This window comes from Salminus brasiliensis, chromosome 3 (genome assembly GCF_030463535.1).
Source record: "Salminus brasiliensis chromosome 3, fSalBra1.hap2, whole genome shotgun sequence".
Lineage (NCBI taxonomy): Eukaryota > Metazoa > Chordata > Actinopteri > Characiformes > Bryconidae > Salminus > Salminus brasiliensis.
Window position 1 is genome coordinate 31,632,879 of NC_132880.1, and position 19,150 is coordinate 31,652,028.

Sequence of the window (19,150 nt, forward strand, 5' to 3'; positions counted from 1 at the left end):
ATTTGTGTGTTTATTACAGACAAATAAGAAAAAAAACATCTGCAATTGTTATTGTATCTTACGTCATACTGAGCTGTTATTGCTGTCAGTGATTGATTACTGATCTGTTGAGAACGCCTCCAGCTGAAGCTGAGAATACACACACATATACACACGCTGTCAGCTGTCCATCAACGCTGTAATTGATGATCTGGCCAATCCTGCGTCTGTGCAACCCCCTGCCAAGGAAACTTGTACTGTATCCACTCAGCACAGCCGCCTGTCAATCAAAGCTTAAGGCTCGCATAAGCACACTGTCAGTCAGGGCCTCGGTCAGTGTTCTTTCCTGGCCAGGAAGAACCAAATCAATCCCAGTTTGGTGCAAATGAGTTCTTAAGACATGGGTCTACATTGAAGATGCTTGTTTGATTGAACCTTTAGTTCAGTCTCTGTCTAAAACCACTGCCTTAGCTGAGTCACACTACTCAGGATTAGGCTAGGCGGCCAAAATTACCACATTCTTCTCAGTGTGGTTGCAATGTTATAAAAAATATGCATTGTTTCAGTACAGGTATTGATGTGTATTAATAGGATTTTAATTGAACCCTGCATTTCAACTACTATGTAAATAAATCTGAAATTATAACAAGTACTGTTGTTGTTTACTGTTATATTATAACTATAAATACTATAATTATATAGCTGAGTCTCACCAGCATTATCATTACGGTTACGATTTGGACTAGGGCTTGTATTAGTACCAGGTACAAGGGTTAGGTTTATTTTTAGGGAAAACTATTGTAAATGTATTAGATATTTAGTTAAATATAAATCAAAGTTACGTTAAGTATCTACAAATCCACTGAAATGTACAATCCAAATAAGGTGTTAACCAAGGCAGCGGCATAAATGGCTATCAGTATGACTTTCGTTGTTTTTAGACCTCAGTATATCATTAAACCCAGAAACCATCCCATCTGTAGTCAGGACTCTAGTGTTGAAACTTGACGCAAGCTCAGGTAGCAAACTCTGCATAAAGAGGGCGTCCCTTGAGTGACCCGAGTTTGTAATTAAGATGGAGAGTAGTTGTTAGCGTGTGCAGTGTAGCCTTAGGCACTGAGCCCCTGAGGTTAGCCCTGAAGAACACAGAGGCAGTGACTGATCTGGGAGTGCTCTGTGCTTCAGCCAAAGACTAGAAGTTCAGATTAGGCTTTTGACGCAGAATATGAATGAGCCGGTTTGATTCTGGTGTTATGTAACTCCACTGAAATAAAACTGGTAAAGCGTTGCCTGTGGAAGAAAAGGGAAGTCCACTGAAACGATGAAGGAGCCCTATTCATCTTAATCAGCATTGTGTTCTCAATCACTTAAGGTCACCATGTCAGCAATATAACCTTTTTAATCACATTATCACAGTGTCATTGTGCTCCAGCCGGTTTCAAGATTAAGATTCTGTAATAACTGATCAGGCTGCTTGAGCTTGTGTGAATGGCAGCCTAAATATCCAATCTGGATACATTCATCTCTGCGACTAATCGCTGCACGGATAATACTGTAATATTGTCGGCCCTGCAAATAGCGCCAAATTAAAGCAGATTAGCCAGGGCTTTATCAGAGATGGGGGCTCTCCTGTTGCTCTTTTCAAGCCTGGATCTCCTCCTACCCTCGGATATGGCTGCAGATTTCAGGGCTGATCTCCGGGAATCTTTTTCAGGAGTTTAGCGAAGTGTGGGGTTGTTGAGGTACCTGGAGAAGAGCATGCTTTCGCTGCTACCACTGAACAATGGCCAATGGCCTGCAACCCCCAGGTTCTTCTTAGCCACAAAAGCTGTGAGAATCAGTCTCACTCGTCTGAATGGATTTGTTAAAGGCCCCCGGTGGATGGGAGAGGGCAAGGCCCGACAGCCTGGGCCTCGTGTTCAACGCTAGCCCAATTGGAGGCGCCCGGCATGGGTCTTCGGGCTCCCCACCCTCCCCCTCTACTCGGCCTCCGTCACGCTGAGATAATCAGGTTTGTGTGAGGAGTTTGTGCTCTTTTGACAGTCATCATCCCCTCATTGATCCCATTACACCCAAGCTTCCATTGTTCTCCCAAAGTGTTTGAAATGCCTAGTGGAGAAGAGGGGAGGGGCAGGCTTTTCTCAATCCTGTCAATCAACCAGGACATTTTTCTCACTGTTGCCATAGTCCGGGGTGAGGGGTCAGGAAAACAGTGAATGAGAGCTGACGAAGCGATAATAATGGTATATTTGAGACGGCTTTTTCAGCGGGGGAAATTCCCCAGGCGCACTAACACACAGTGAGTAAATGAAGACATGTTTGGATACCACGGCCACGCTGAGAGGGCGAGGGGAAAAGGGGGGAAGATACTGCCGTTTGAAAACTTAAATAGGCTTAGGAGAATTTTACCCATGAGTCTTGAGGAGAAACCCCCACTGAATTTGTGGCCCTTTGGAGGCCCTTTGTTCTGCTGCCCATAAGCTCTGCTGAGGAGCTGGAGTGACCTGCCTGGATTGACACGGGCCTCGAAGGGTTTGTTTTCTTAGCTGTGATTCAACCGATCAATTGTATAGTAGTCTTTTTGTTGGGGAATGAAAGTCGCCTGTGATGATTTCAGGGGGGACCTAACTTGTCTACCTTTGACATAAGATACTAAGTCACAGTATGAGTCATTTATGGCAGTGAGGTAAGAAAAATAAATAATATACTTCAAAGAGCTGTAGGATTTGGGTCAGTGCAGAGCCAGTGTTTCAGTATCCGCTTGTTTCTTGTTTTAGGGAGTTCATACATACAACACTTTTCCTGTATTTTATTTCTTTCTTTCTAAGCTTCACTTATGCTGGTTTTTGATAGTTTGCATTTTATGATGGTCATTCTTTTTGACCTCACCATTTTCCTGCGTTTCCTTATTCATTAGAATTAAATAGTCTGTTTTGTTACTGTGACTTTAAGACTGAGATACATAAACTAGCTCTGTTCTGATTGGTTCCCTTATATATCACTTATATCACATGGCCAATGGGTGGAGATAAACTGCAGATGCTGATTAGGTGAAAATATGTAAATGTGTTGATTTTGTGACATCCCAAACACAATGTACTCAAAATAGGATGCTTTGCAGCTTAGTTTCTTAAATGTAGTTTATGAGTAGTTTAATAGGCACAATACGTAGAAAATACATGACAACGTAGAACAGTCTCAATGTACAGCATCGCATAGGGATTTCCGCAACCAAATGAAAACATGCCACACTGAATTGAGACACAGTATGAAATTCTTCTACATTTCAAACCACCATGTTTCATTCGACCCCCCGTTTGGAAGTGTCAAACTCTGGTGGGCCGGCAGAGCTACAGAGGCTGTTTTACCTTAATTATATGACAGAAAACCAAACCCATTAAAAGTGTGAATTGTCACACCAGTGCAAAATAAATATTGGTTCTTCTCTGACAGAAAGCTTTCAAAAAGCTTTGTGCTATAGTTTCCAGTTAACTGGAAAGAGCTATTTGTCAGTATTCTGCAAAGCTTGCCCAAACTCCGAACAGTAAAAGAATGTATTTTGTGGGTGGAGCATGCATAGCTCAATTAGCTGATGAGTTCAGTCTGATGTGTTGTTCCATGTCGTGCCATGGTCCTCTTGGACTGTTGTAGATAGGGGGCCAAATTCTTAAAGCTTCATGGAGGTTAAGAACGACATTCATCCTAATAGTCTAATGACCCTCTTAACCTAGGACCGCATTGTGACCAGCTGGTGACCTTCCCAGTCTATCATTTGCAAAAGAAGGATAGGACATCCTGAAGTAGTTTTCGTATAACACAAAGGAGGGTGTCTCTGGTTCTCCTGACTACCAGTGACCAGACAGCACTGTAATATACAGCCATATGCAGGCCTTGGCATGAAAATCTGTGCATATTCTCTACAGAGAACAACTTTCTCCATAGTACTCAAATACTGTTAATGTGCATAATATAAGAATTTGAAACAAATAGAAAACAAAAGGTACAAAAATCATGGTGCATTTTATAGGTTATTGGTTTTATTTTAATAGAAAATGTGCAAGATGATACCATTTGTTTTCAATTAAATTTACTTAACAAATGTAACCTAAACAAGGGTCTTACATTTTTTGCAAATTACTGTAGAAACAGCCAATAAGTAAACAATTGCAAAATGTGCTTTTTTCTATTATTGTTTATGTTTTCTTTATGTATATGTGGAAATGCCCAGTCATTTATATATGTACCTTGTCTTTTGTGATGAATGGACCAATAGAAATGCTCCAAAATTTTGTTTTATAGGAATTTGTATTAGAATATGCTATGTATTGTGTTTCCTTTCTGTTATCATATTGCTTGCTTATTCTTAATTTCTTAATTGTGGTTAACTGCAGGACAGGACAGTCATCCTCATGTTAGAAGATGAATCCGTCCTGGTCTTTTTCAGCTATACGACTGCTCTGAGGTGGCTCACCCTTTACTACAGTCAAAGATATAAGATCTATGACTTGACAATTGAAGATGGACCCTGAGAGTCATGAATTTAATTAAGCTTTTTGTGAAACTATAAAACAAACCCTATCCTTAGATCTTTAATAGATCTATAGTGATTGTAATTAGATTTACAACTACATAGAAAGTGGCAGTAACAAAAAAGGGGAATCTTGCTCTCTAATAGTCATAGACAGTTGAGAGAGATGCCACTCATATTTTTCCAAGGTAGTAACTGTGTATTGACTAGACAGGGTAGACATAAGCTGCAGATTCTGGTGTCAGGATGAGGCCATGGGTTGATTTATGACCTCCTAATGTGGCCATGAGCTTCAATAAGGGGACCATACAATTACTCAAAAAGGCTTGTTATTTTCAGCTCAGTGTCCTGCTCTGTGTGGCCTGTTGTCTGCCTGCTACATTTGAAAGCACATTCATCATTGCTTCCTTTATAAATAAGCCTGGATGCTCCCACAGTAGCCCAAAGCTCCAGTCGGTCCCACCGAGCACATTTGATTTCACTCTGGGTAGTTGTTTTTGTTTTATTAAGGTAAGCCATCCGTCTTTGTTTCGTAGCACACATGGCTATTTATAAAGAGCACTGTAATGTATAGAACAGAAGAACAGTCTCAGACTCTAAATATAACAATACCATTTGGACATCCATCCAAATCCACAGTGGCCCTCCTGTGGCCACTCTGGGACTGGCAGACTCTTTTAATGGTCCACAAATAAACATTCACTTAGTGCTGTGTTCTGCGAGCTTTGGGGGTGCTTTGGGGTCTGCTATATATCTTGTTAGTATTAAGATAAATTTTTTATTAAGAACATTAAGTTCATAATTCTGTTAACGAGGTGTAAACAATGTCACTTAGAGTGGCTTTATGTGAAATAGTGAATTAAAGAGAAAATTACTTTTGACTAAATAATGATTTCTTGACACTGGTGATGATAGGAACCAGAGGTCACCATGTCAATAACTCAAATATAGCCATTTCTTTATATGTTATTTATATATGAAAAGAACTAGGGGTCACCATGTCAATAACTCAAATATAGCCATTTCTTTATATGTTATTCATATATTATTAGTGGTTGGTGTGGCGCAACAGATAACACCACTACCTGCCAGTGAGCTACCACACCATGTGGGAGACTGGGGTTCGATTCCAGGTTTGGGTGACTATGCTGCGCTACACCAATAAGAGTCCTTGGGCAAGACTCTTAACACTACATTGGTCCACCTCTGTAATACGAGTAACCTTGTAAGTCGCTCTGGATAAGCTAAATGCCACAAATGTATTATAGCTTTTATAGAATTAATAGAATTTTCACTTATGACATTTCAGGTAAATCTAAAAAATAATTTAAAATTTTGGTTTAAGGCCAAAAGCTTCTTTTAAAACCATTATAAAACAGTGTCTGGATTAGGAAGTGTATTCCAAACCGATTCATGTGGTAATATTTGGGGATTAAACTCTTTGGACATTTGTCTTGGCAGGTTTCTCTAAACCAGACCACTTTGAAGGACATTGTTTATACCTTAACCATTAAATATTACAGATTTGTATGTCACAAAAAATGAATTCCTCTTTAATGGTGTTTACTATGACTAGTTACTTTACATACAATGTCACTGTGAGTCTTCAGACTAAAGCTTTAGCCTTAGGCTTTAGCATTAGCTCGTAGTAGTCTTACTCAAAAGATGATAGTGCTAGGTGCTAACATTAGCAATAGTAAACAATTATGTGTGAGTAAAATACTCATCGCAAACCACTGCAGCATTTAAAATAAAAAATAAATAAATAAAATAAATCATTTATACATAGGTTATTAGAGACACGTTAACGTGATAAGGACAAGGTTGAGACTGCACACATTGTAAAAAAATTCAAACTGCTGACTTGCTGCTGTGCTGTATCCGAGCACTCACCTGAAGAGAAGAGCTTTCACGCAGCATTGGCTTTCTGCAGATCACTGTTAAGCAGACTAATTGTGTAAGTGCACAGTGATAATAAAGCCAGCATAATAGAAAATAATGGAATATGAACTCAGATTTCACAGCTCCCAGAAGAAGCACATTTATTCCAGGTTTAGTTGCTCAGAACAGCTACTGTGATTCTGCAGTAAGTCATGTAGGCAGCGGTGTGCAAATGAGGAGAAGGCCCTGGTCTGATGGGAGGTAAATAATTGATGTCCCACACAGCTTCTTCGGTTTGGAATATCCAAAATGTGATATAGATTTTTCTCTGAGGCAGCATAACTGTTTTTGTTCGTGGTAATTGCAGTTACACTAGGTGAAGTTGCAAGTGACGGGTCAGTGGCGGTGAGTTTGTGTGGATAAATTCATTACAGTTGAATGTGTTTGTGTCTGCATGTGTGTGTGTGTGTGTGTGTGTGTGTGTGTGTGTGTGTGTGTTTCATGCTTCGAAAGGCAAAGAGAACATTAACTTCCAATTGACCTGTTATGTCTTCTTGTGCACTAGGCAGTGGCTTCCTCTCAGAATAATTACTGGCTTATGAGTTTACAACCTGTCTGGCATTGTGTTTGATGTAAGTATTTGTGTATTTAAAGGGTTGCAGCAGGATATAGGCTTACCATGTATTTGCTTAATACTGGTGTTGGGGAAAAAATGCAGTCAAATTTATAATGCAAAAAATGACCCACCAATATCTTACTATTTTTAGAGTAGTAAAAACCAAACTATCAACTGATTAAAGGAGAAAATAAACAACAGAGTAATGCACAATGAATTTTTTTCAAAAGGAAAACATTTTACATATATTTCTTTTTTAACTATAGTAAATAATTTGTTTTACCATTTAACGGTCAATTTGTAATAATAATAATAATAATAATAATAATAATAATAATAATAATAATGATGATTCTAAGGTCCTGTGAATGACAGGGACCCAAAAGATATATAATATATATTAAAAAATATAAGTGTTCTAGGATGAATGGTCTAGTACAAATGCTCCAACAAAATACTGCACCACTGTGCCACCTTCTCCTGTCTATCTGTCTAATCTCTATGTATGTTATCGCATTTGTAACAGAAGCAGGTATGGCCTAAAACTGATGTTCCCATTTGCTGTTAACAGATCCTTTATGCGCCATTTCATTTTGATCAGTACAAAATCATGAAGAAAAAAAAACATGCTTACATCAATATACTGTCTCATTTATCATTTAAAAAAAAAACGTTTACAAGAGAAGCCAAAATTATTTTCTGAACGTTTAATTCTTAATTTTGGAGCCTTTGTACTGATCTGTTCACCATGAAGTTGTTACACTAATGACTATATGGATCCATCAGCTAGTCAGCTCTGCCAGTATATTTACTAAGGTCAGACAGAACCTTACTAATAGATCAGACAGAATCAAGGAAATCTGACAGGAAAGGAAAGTTCTGTCAACCATTCGAATGCAGCCACAGACTCGCACACAAGCGAGTGGGGTTTACAGGGTAGAAACACCCATAGGTAGAAAACCTATATGATAACTCCAATAATGATGCTTATTCTATGCTTGTAAAAGAGATCTGTGAGTGTAAGGGACATTTTGAAGGTTTAAAGAACCATCCTTTTATGCAAACACTTTACACTCTATGAGTGGTTGTTCATTTCACTAAAAGTTGTTCTTTTATGGCATTGCTCAAAAGAACCCTTTGTAGCACATTTATTTGTAAAAGTGTATACTAAACTGTATTTAGGTACATTTATGTATTTATGTAAGTATAATCCTCACCCTTATCTAAACCTCAGTATTCAAACATACACACTCATGACATCATATAGGCCTATATTAGATCCTCACACTCGTGACATCATATAGGCCTGTATTAGATCCCATTACTACCTCGACTGCAAAATGATTACAGCTGATAATGGGATAGACACACAAGCACCTCTTAAACACGCCCATGCACACACACTCTCAGTCTGGTGGGGGTCTCAGTAATGGAGTCATTACAGGCTTCAGTGGTTTGAGGACTTATCACAGGATACAGGAGGCCTATGGGGAGAAAAAAAATCAAATGAGTTCACCCAAGCGCACAAAAGAGTGTTTCATTAAGCCGAGCCCATATCAGCTGAGGACAAGCATACAGCAGCCTTCGCTCTACAGCCAGGATCAGCTCATTTATTAAAGAGGAACTAATGGGATTGAGCTTAATGTAAACTGCACTCATCTGTTTGAGTACTGTGTTTAAACCAGCCATTATTCTACTTGTCACAAAGGGACTACAGGGATGATCTAAGAGCTGCCGGTGTCCATTTTTCTTTTGCCCTGGGGATGCCTTCTGACCGCAAGACCACTGCTTATCACATGTCTGTCAGCATGTGTAGGTGTTTTTGTGTCTGTTGTGTGTCTTCATCAGTAAAACATCTCCTGTCCACTCACGTCAGCTTATCTGCTTTATGACAGATAGCATTTATTGACACGCTCATAGCCCCTTTATTCTGCTGTCCGGGAATGACAAGCGCTATTCTTTTATAACCTCAATCTCAACACGCAGAAGCACCTTGAGAGGACCACCCTACACCAAAGAATCCCATTGGGATTCTGGAGCCTTCATTTCATCTAGGAGTGCCAACAATTTCACTTGGGGTCTATATCACTCATTATATATTTATATATAATTAATAATAATAATAATTTATTTATATATAGAGCAACTGGGTGGTTAGATTTTAGTATTGCTTTTTTTGTCAGTTTGACAGTTTTGACGTTAGAATATCAACACTTACCTTTACATTTAAGGCATTTAGCAGACACTCTTATACAGTGTGACTTGCAGAAGGGCTGTACTGTCCACCATAGTGACGGTGAAAATATGCCCAGCTGGTTTAAATAAGCTAAAATCCAAAGACATCTCTTAGCTTAGATACTGCCAAATTACAAATTCATTCATTATGAACAACTGTGTATAGTGTGATGAGTTTGGAGGCGGAGGCGGAGGCAGACGTAGGTTTTTAATGAAACTAAAATTTAACAAAGCAAACTGAACACAAAGATATAGAGACAAAAGAACAAACCAAAGACTGAAAATAACAAAGGAAACAAACTGAAACAGAACAAAACAAAACAAGCTAACACACTGCAAACTGCCATGAACGCAAACCAACATGATAATGCACACATGCGCAAGACCAGACAAAGGGAGGCTGAAACAAAGGGGTACTTGTACAGAGACTAACAAGGGACTCAAGAGAAACACCTGGGACTAACAGGGGGCGTGGCTACAGAGGATGTACAGGTGGGAACACTAATGAACAGGAGGGGCTTGAACTGACAAGACACGAACAACACAAAACAGAGGCAGACATGACAGATCAGGGGCAGGCATGACAACTTGACAACTATATATATATTACACTGTGCTTAAATGTCAAAGAAATCCAAGTAACATATTAAGTGCAATCACAGCCTTTAATAAGTGCAAACTTAATTCAAACTAAGTGCTCCTAAAAGAGATGAGTCTTCAGTCTGTAGTTGAAGACACCTAGGCGAAGTTTGTTCCACCACCTTGGTGCCAGGATGGTGGGTGAAGCCAAACTATATCTAAAGCTCCAAGGGCTATTTGTACAAATCAGGCACTAACCACTGCCATCAGGTAGAAAGAGTCTGGTCTGGCTTTAGTTTTGTAGGCCAACGTCATGGTTTTTAATCCAATTCAAGGCAACTACAGAAAGACATTAACTGATTATCAGCTATTGTGACTGTCTCTGTAAAGCCAAAGGTTATGGCAGTTTGCTGGTCTGGAGCACACAGGCATGTGTTAACACAATGCTAATAAGGGAATGACATCAGCAATGACCTTAGAGAAGTAATTGTTTCTGCCCATCAATCTAGGGAGGGTTATAAGGCAATTTTCAAACAATTAGAAGTCCATCTACAGTAAGAAAGATGATTCAAAAGTGAAAAACATTTTGCCAGTCTTCCCAGGAGTGGAGGTCCCAGCAAATGCATCCCAATGTCAGGCCGTGCATCATGCTCAAAGAAACTGCAAAAAACCCAGGAGCTACATCTCTCTACAGGCCTTACTCAGACTGTTTAAGTTCATGCATGTACAATTATAAATAGACTGAAGTATGGCTTGTTTGGAAGAGTTGGCAGCAGAAAGCATCTTCTTCCTAAAAAGACATGGCAGCACAGCTTAAGTTTGCAAAGTTGCATGTGAACAAACTTCTGAACAATGTCCTTTGGACAGACAAGACCAAAGTGGAGAGGTTTAACCATGCTGCAAAGTGCCACAATTGGTAAAAAAAAACAAAAAAAAAAACAAAAAACAAACACAGCATATAAGCATAATCACCTTACACCAACTGTCAAGCATGATGGTGGAGGGGTAATGATTTTGGTTTGTTTTGCAGCCACATGACCTGGGCTCCTTGCAGTCACTGAATCAACCATAAACTCTGTACACCAACGTTTTCTAGAGTCAATCTATCTACCATCTATCTAACAGCTTGGCTGAAATTGGACCATGCAACAGGACAATGATCTGAGGCACAAATCTACAATAGAATGGCACACAAATTTGTGTGTCTATCTATTATCCTCATCTCTCTAAATGTCTGTCTGTCTGTCTGTTTATCTTTCTGGACAGCCAGAATGCAGAAAGCCAGAATGGTTAAGGGAAGACAAGAAGGAGGGGGAAAGAGTGTCATTTGATTCCCTCCCTCCCCTCTCTTCCCCAGTCAGTGCTTTATGTAATTGAGTCAAATGGGCCATATTAACCCTAGCCAGCTTGTGATGGGCCATGCCATTGATCACATAAACAGTTGGCAGGTATCCTGTTTCTCCATCACGTCTTTCCCTCCCCTCCTGCGGCTGAAGTGGACACAGAAGCCGAAGGAAGAACGATCCCCAGGAATTATGGAGTGGTGGCCCCCATGGGACCGCAGGAAGTGGAGCTTTATTGACTGCTGTCAGTCTCTCAGGGGGAGGTCAATGGCCAAGCACCAGGCAATTTACTGGACCAGACCAAACGTCAATGGCTCAATATCGCCCAGATTCAGCTTAGACAATAAGGCTTTGAAAAACGCTCCATTCATCAGCAGTAGGGTGTGCTGTGCAGTACAGCATTGCAAGGGCTTATCTTTAAATAACAGCTGTAGAACGGGGCAGGCTAAAAGCTACACTCGGCTCAAATGGTGTGGTGACAAGCTGTCCACCGGTTGTCCAAATCATTTGAGAGTCATCAGTGTCATGATGTATCCCATGGTGTATCCTCTTACTAAAGAGGGGGATGTCTAAATGGGGTTTGAAATATAAAGAGGGTACATGTCATAGTCTGGCGTGGGCTGTTCAGCCTTGGTGGTCAGTGTCTTGGGGGGTCCTGACCATGTCTGTGCATGTCTGTGTGTGTCTACACATGGTTGAACAGTAAAATTTAAAGGGGAACTCATTCCAGGTCATGTCTCAGTTTTACTACATGGTGTACGTAGTGTTTCCTGTGCGCTCACAAAGGTGTAAATGTGCAGAGAAACTGTACTTAGTTGACAGCATGTGTACAATGACAAGTTGTAACTCTATTTACAGCGGAAGTAAACTGTAGAGACTAAATGTTTACTGTACTCAGGTGAAAGCAAATATCTACACTTAAATATAAATTTCACCAGACTTCTGGAATCTCTCCATATGAGTCTTGGTTTCTTTCAGTGGTCCTATCCATGTTTTTAGGGAGCCTCTTATTTTAAGTTTTGGTTCTTCTCAGCGGTTCCTCCTCGTGATTTTTGGGTGTTTCTTCTTTTGAGTCTTGGTTCATCTCAGTGGTTCTTTCACATGCTATTAGTGTTGGTTTTCCTCAGTGATTCTGTCCCATGCTTCTAGAGAGCATCTCCTTTTTTCCATGTTTTCGGAAGTTTCTGTTTTTGAGTCTTCTTGTGGTTCTTTCACATGCTCTTAGGGAGCCTCTCTTTTTGACTTTTTTTTCCTCTTAGTGGTGTTTCTTAATGCTCTTTAGAAGTTTCTCCATCAGATTCTTGGTTTCTCTTAGTGGTCTACCTCTTGCTCTTAGATAGTTTCTTCTTTTGAGTCTTGATTTGTCTCAGTGGTTATTTGTTATGCTCTTAGACAGTTTCTTTTCTTGAGTCTTGGTTCCTTTCAGTGATTCATGATCTTGTAGATTTTCTCATTTTTGGTTCTTGGTTCATCTCAGTGGGTCTTTTGCATGCTTTTAGAGAATTTTTCCACTTAAGTCTTTTAAGTCAAGTCAAGTCAAGAGGATTTATTGTCATTTCAACTATATACAGAGTACACAGTGAAACGAAACAGCGTTCCTCCAGGACAATAGTGCAACCCACAACGCAGTGCAGACAGAAACACAAGTGCATACAGAGTATACAGAGTATATAGTACAACACAATGCAGATTGTACAATACACCGAGTGCAGACGAGAAAGTGCAAGAGTGGTTTATTCTCATGTTCTTCTTTTGTGCCTTGCTTCCTCCAAGTGCTTCCTAAGTGTGATTGGTTCCTCTCAGTGGTCCTTCCACATCTATTAAGGAGCCTCTGCATTTGAGTCTTGGTTCCTCTCAGTGGCTTTTTCTCATGCTCTTAGAGAGGTTTTCCTTTTTTGAGTCTTGGCTCCTATCAGTGTTTTTTCCTCATCATTTTAGGATGTTTCTCCTTTTGAGTATACACAATTCATGTTCACAAGAGGACAGTGAGTTTGCATTATTGCATAAAGCATTTAGACATTTGTTCTATTAATACTGGCAGAGCGAGTGAGGAGTGTCAGACTGAGAGATGTCAGAGAGAGAGTCACTGGTGGTGGAAAAAAAAATACAGTAGGCCTCCATAGATCTCCGTCCCCTAAAAGCCTATTGATTGCACTTTGACCCGTCGTTATGGTTGAAGTCTTTTAGAAACTGCCAGTGTTCTCCTCTGCTTGACTGGAGCTGTCATTACACATTTCCTTTAGAACAGGCCATTCTCAGTGGCCTTAGCTTTCCAGACCTTATTCACGCTCCCACATCAGCAAGTGTCTGCACTGTAGAGTTAACAATGGGCACACACACAAGAAGCATTTTACCTATATTCCACATTTTCATACGTAACCGTTTAAACCCCTTTGCCTGTCCTTTATTAAGCCCTACTTTAAAGATGAGCTGGGATCAATGTATGGGTGTGTAGGTTCATCCACAGCTACACAGCTACAACCCAAGCATTTATTTCCCACTGAAAATGATGCTTATATGAAGTTACATGGAGTGGCCAGATGGTGGCGCCTAGAGTGTTTGCAGAAAAACACACACCAGACACTGCCCCATTCAACTCATAAGTAAAGTCAGTAGAGTCAGGTGTTAGGTGTTTCCTGAGGAGCTGTGTGTATGGTGCATATTAGATGATTTATGGACATGAACTGGACACACTCTTTAGCTGTATTTCACTGGACAAAAGTGTGTGCCTTATTAAAGCAATAATATGAGTCTTACTGCCAATAATTTATGAGAGTTCAATATTGAAATGACATTTTTACTTATTTTGTTGAAAGTTTTGCAGACAGAGGGCTAGAAAGAGATGGAGATAGACAGAGAGAGAGAGAGAGACTTTATATAGTAAAAGAGGCTAAAACGTTTTTCCAGCAGCATTGGTCCCAGCGGAGGCAGGATTGAATGTGGGTGAATAATACATGGCTGGTGAGGGAGTAATGAAGCGGCAGTGATGGGGAGGAATACGCCGGCTCTCAGCGGGACGGGGAAATGCATACTTTAAAGAGCGGCTCCTCTCTCTGTGGCACTGGCCTGGAAAACAAGCCAAGCAGACGCACAAACCCACCACCAGACCCGTGCAACTTCACACAACTGCTGTTTGGAGTGTATATTCAAGGAAGCTACTTCACTATGTTTATCCAACCATGATAGCTGATATAATGCTGTGTTGAAAACCCAGCCTGCTGTAATTGGAGCTGAGTAATATAACAACGTTCATCATAACTGTGAGAAACAACATCCCAATATGTAACAGTATACTTTTCTGAGTGTGCCGTAGATATCGTCAATACTTCTAGAACACTGACCGACTACATTAGAAAAACATACTTGATGTGTACACAGTGTGTAAAATGTTGAATACACCTTTATACTGTGACATTATAGTGACATCTGTGGAGGTTCTCTGATCTAAGGGTCTTTGCACTCTCAGGGTCTTAGGGTCTCAATTCAAGGGTTTTTAGAGAACCGATAATGTCTCTTTATCCCCTATTATGATTGCATCCCAAACATATTGAATAGAGCACCATCATTCCAGAGCACATAGTTTCACTGCTCCACAGCAGTGGGCAAAATTATTTGAGTATTATGATATTACATCATATTAATACCATATCGCCCACTTTTAAATGTTGTAGTAATATAATAATGTAACCAACAAAAATGTCATTTTAAAGCCACATATTGTCTTATGTTTAGTAATTATTCTGTTTCCATCTGTGTTATGATCACATGAATTATCATATGAATACTTAGTGGATGAAAACTTTGTTCTTGTGTAAATGCTCACATTATTTATATCAGTTTGATGAAATATATGAATGTCTATATATATATATATATATATATATATATATATATATAGAGAGAGAGAGAGAGAGAGAGAGAGACATTCATATATTTCATCAAACTGATATTAAAAATGTTGCGAACATCTCTCTTCAACAAAAAAATATTTTGGTTTTTGAGATGTCACAAGTGCTCCACCTATTCATACTATTCATAAGTTATAGTGTTTAAACCTGGCATGCTTTTGAATGATTCTGAAGACACACTATCCATAACAGCCTATTTAATTGTAAAGGGCCTCAACTGTTTTTGCATCTGTTTTTTAATGTGAAAGTTGAAAATTGAAAGGTTTTAACATCAAACAAAAACAAACAAATATTGTAAATACAAACACAAACCAACTGTCAATAATGACCCCTGGTAGGTCGTCCCTGATGAAAGAACCTCCAGATACTTACTGTGTGTATTATTTTTTTTTAATTAAGTAATGAGTCATTTTGTAACGGAATACAGTTTGACATTTAGAAAGTAACCTTCCCTGCTCTCCAGCCTGAAACTCTGGGCTTTTTTCTGCCTGTGTCTGTCAGAGAGGGTTCCTGTGTAATGGGGGAATGAAGTGTCAGAGATCACTTGACACAGGGTCCCCTCGGTGCACCTCTTCAGAGCCAGAGTGTGTGAGAAAAGAGCCAACTCCCTCCCCGACTCCTGTCCTTCCTCTTTTTCCTTCCATTTTCTGCCTGGATGAACGAATCGTCTGCCTGAGAGCATTCTCTTCATCCCCCTGGACTTTATCCACTTCAGGCCGCAAGAGCAGGACAGCCAGACACGGAGGGGTATAGAGGGAGGAAAAAGAGAAAGAAAGGAGACAGAAGCAGAGGCAGAGACTCCAGAGGATAGAAAATTTGAGAGAAGGGTAAATTGTGGGCACAAGCCAGAGGTTGAGGGTTAACCATGTGGAGATTTAGCTGTTTTTGCCTGTTTATTACTACACACTTTCAGAAAGGAAAGGATGCCATATAATAAACCTTTTAGCAAAGTGATCAAACAGATCTTTGAAGGAATTGGTCTGAGATGTGAAGAAACGTTTCAGATTCAGAACTTCTAAAACACAACTATAAATAAGGTTCCAAAAGATGCCACAAAGGGTTCTATGAGTGACGCTATTTAACTTTTAGTTTCCTTAGAGAAACATGCTGAAAAGCTTTAGAACCTTGACATAAGGTAAAGGATCAGCACCAATTTACGGGGCCTTCCAAAGATCTTTTTTAAATCTAAGGTTCTTTGAAGAGGTTCTTCACACTCATGTCTTTTACCATAAAAAACATCTGAAAGTATTTAGGGAACCAAATATGGTTCTCTCATCTCTTTTTGTAAAGATGTAAGTGGAAGGTTTTTTGCATCTTAAAGGGCATTTCATTTTAAACGATGGTTCTTTAAAGAACATTTTGCCTTGTGTCTCTTTTACAGAAAGAAATGCTCTTAACCCCTTCTCTTAACAGTAGTTCCTAACAGTACTTCAGTAACTACAGGGACTTCTGTACAAACCAGTGGGCTATTCTTTTATAATAGACATTTCTAATAACACTTCTGGCCCGTCAGCAGTCTATAGGCTGTTCAAGAGATTAAAGAACCATCCATTAAAATATTATTTTGTCAACCAGGGTTCCTCTGTGAAATTGCTCTGAGGAACTTATTTTTACCACTTCCATTGTTAAGAGTGTATATTAGTGTCCCGCTAAGTGAAATTAAGTCCATTTCCAGGCAGAAAAGCCTCCCCAGGGGAAACGTGAAAGGAGAACCTCCCCTCAAATGAATGACATTTAATTTGTCTCATGATAAGAGGCCTCATATATTGAACAAGCGCTGTTGTCTGTGTTTTGAGCAGGAGTGGAAATAAATCTTTCACTCAGATGGGGCGCTTCCCTCACGTCCAACAAAAAAACCTGTCACTCAAAGTTGCTGGCAATTTGTATTTGCCTGTAACAATGAAGGATGGTATTCTCATCTGAGCACGGAGTGCCGGCTTCAAAACATTTACCTTGGAGCATCTCAATCAGCCGAGAGAAAAACACTGTAGTAGGTTATGATGCGCGGCTGCCACACGTAGCAGTCAGACAGAAGAAGACTCAATCGAAGAGCTGTCACTCTCAGTAAATGGCTTAAAGGGTTAGAAGTCTCACAGAGATGTCTTTTCTAATGTGAAGTACCACAAAACTCATGAGGAGCTATCAAATCACCACAAATGTGCAGGCCTCCTTCATCACAACTGCCCAGAGGAACACTGTTTCTCTACTTGCGTATGACATTACCTCTTCTAGTACCTCCAGTGATGGATTCACTATGGTCACTTGGGCCTGATGTAAGTATGTAGCTACTCCTGCTGTTATTGCTGCTGTTTCATTGTTTCTAACCTGATTTCACAATACTATTGTTCTGATTATTTTGATAATTAATGAATGTGACCTTACAAAGTTCAAATTCAATGATTAAGATCATATATGTGACATGAACCTATGCTGTGGAAATGAAAACACATGAACAGAAGAATGCTTCAAATGTCAGTCAAGCGGTGTAATTAATTTCAACATTACTCTGATTTAACAATAAAAGCACTTATCAACCCAAATGATGCTCAGAACATATACTATAAGTCCAAATGTTTGTGGACACCCCTTCTAATTAATGTATTTAGCCACTGCACCCATTGCTGCAACATATGTGCAAATGCACACACACACAGCTCATCTAGTTCCTGTAGAGAAGTACTGCATAGAATAGGACTCTCTGGAGCAGATAAACAGATAAATATCAGATGTGAGCTAGAGGGGAATTGAGCTGTGGAGCTGTGAAACTGTGTGCTCTGGAATGATGGTGCTCTATTCAACATGTTTGGGATGCAATCATAATAGGGGATAAAGAGACATTATCGGCTCTCTAAAAACCCTTAAAGTGTGAATTGAGACCCTAAGACCCTAAGAGTGTGACGACCCTCAGATCAGAGAACCTCCACAGAATGTAAAGGTGGTAGAAAGAACCCTTAAATTGGTATAGAACCTTGACATCATGTAAAAGTTCTTGAAATCTTTGAAAGCTTTTTTACACTCACAACGTGTTTTTTCAGACGTGGTTCCTCAGGGACCCGAAACTAGTTCTTCTATGAAAAAGAGCCCATTGTGGCCCTTTTTTCCCGAAAACAAATTATTGCATTTGTAGCATATGATTGAATACCACAGACAATAATTTCGAGACATATTCATATGCTTAGTAAAAGATCGGAAAGCCCAAACACACTTACAATGGGGTTACTTCACTGAATTACATTATACATGGGTTTTAACAGTTTACAGTTTTACTGTTGACACATGGTTCACTGTTGCTACTGCTACTAGTACTAGTTCTTGGACTGGTGGAGGACATTAGTGTTTTAGTGCTGTTAACACAACTCTCTGATGGACTGGTTCCCTCCCCAGAGCATTCTTTTCTTGAGTCCAGTGATTTCGAGTAGGCTTCAGCCCTTCAGTGACCCTGACTAGGAAGTGGATGAGAAGATGGATGAATAAATGAAGGTTAACGCAGTTTCCTAGTTTGACCATGAAGCCATCCAGTTTTCTCTCCACTTAAGTTACTGCAAATTCCCACCTTTGACTTCCCCTATCAGGACTGGAAGGGTGAAGCCAGAAGCCAGAGGCTAGCCAAAAATTTATTTGAGATACATTTGAAGTGTCACCTCATTTTCCTTAAGGACGTTTTCCCACTAGTGTTCTGTTTGGACCCAGGAGCGCTTGCTTTGAGCGTCCAGAACATTTGGACAAGTGTGAAAGCTGTAAATTCTAGTCAGTTTAATGCTATCCGTTCCTGGCGCCACATGTGGTTGGGGTTGCATAATTGGTTCGTTTAGTCATGTGACTGCTTCAAAACATTGCCTGTATGGCTAAAAACCTTCTCCTATGAGAATGGTTCCTTGTTTGCACCTGTTCCTGAATGGTGACACGCCATGACTCCAGGAAGCACTGTTCTTTGCTGCTTGAATGTTTGTATCCAATGAAAAGTAAAAAGTAAAAGCAATAAATGGATAAACTTAGGTTCTACCATGTTGCAAAAATGTATGCAGAAAAGCGACATGTGAAGTTCCGCAATCTACGGTTCATATGAAATTTGTCCCAAACA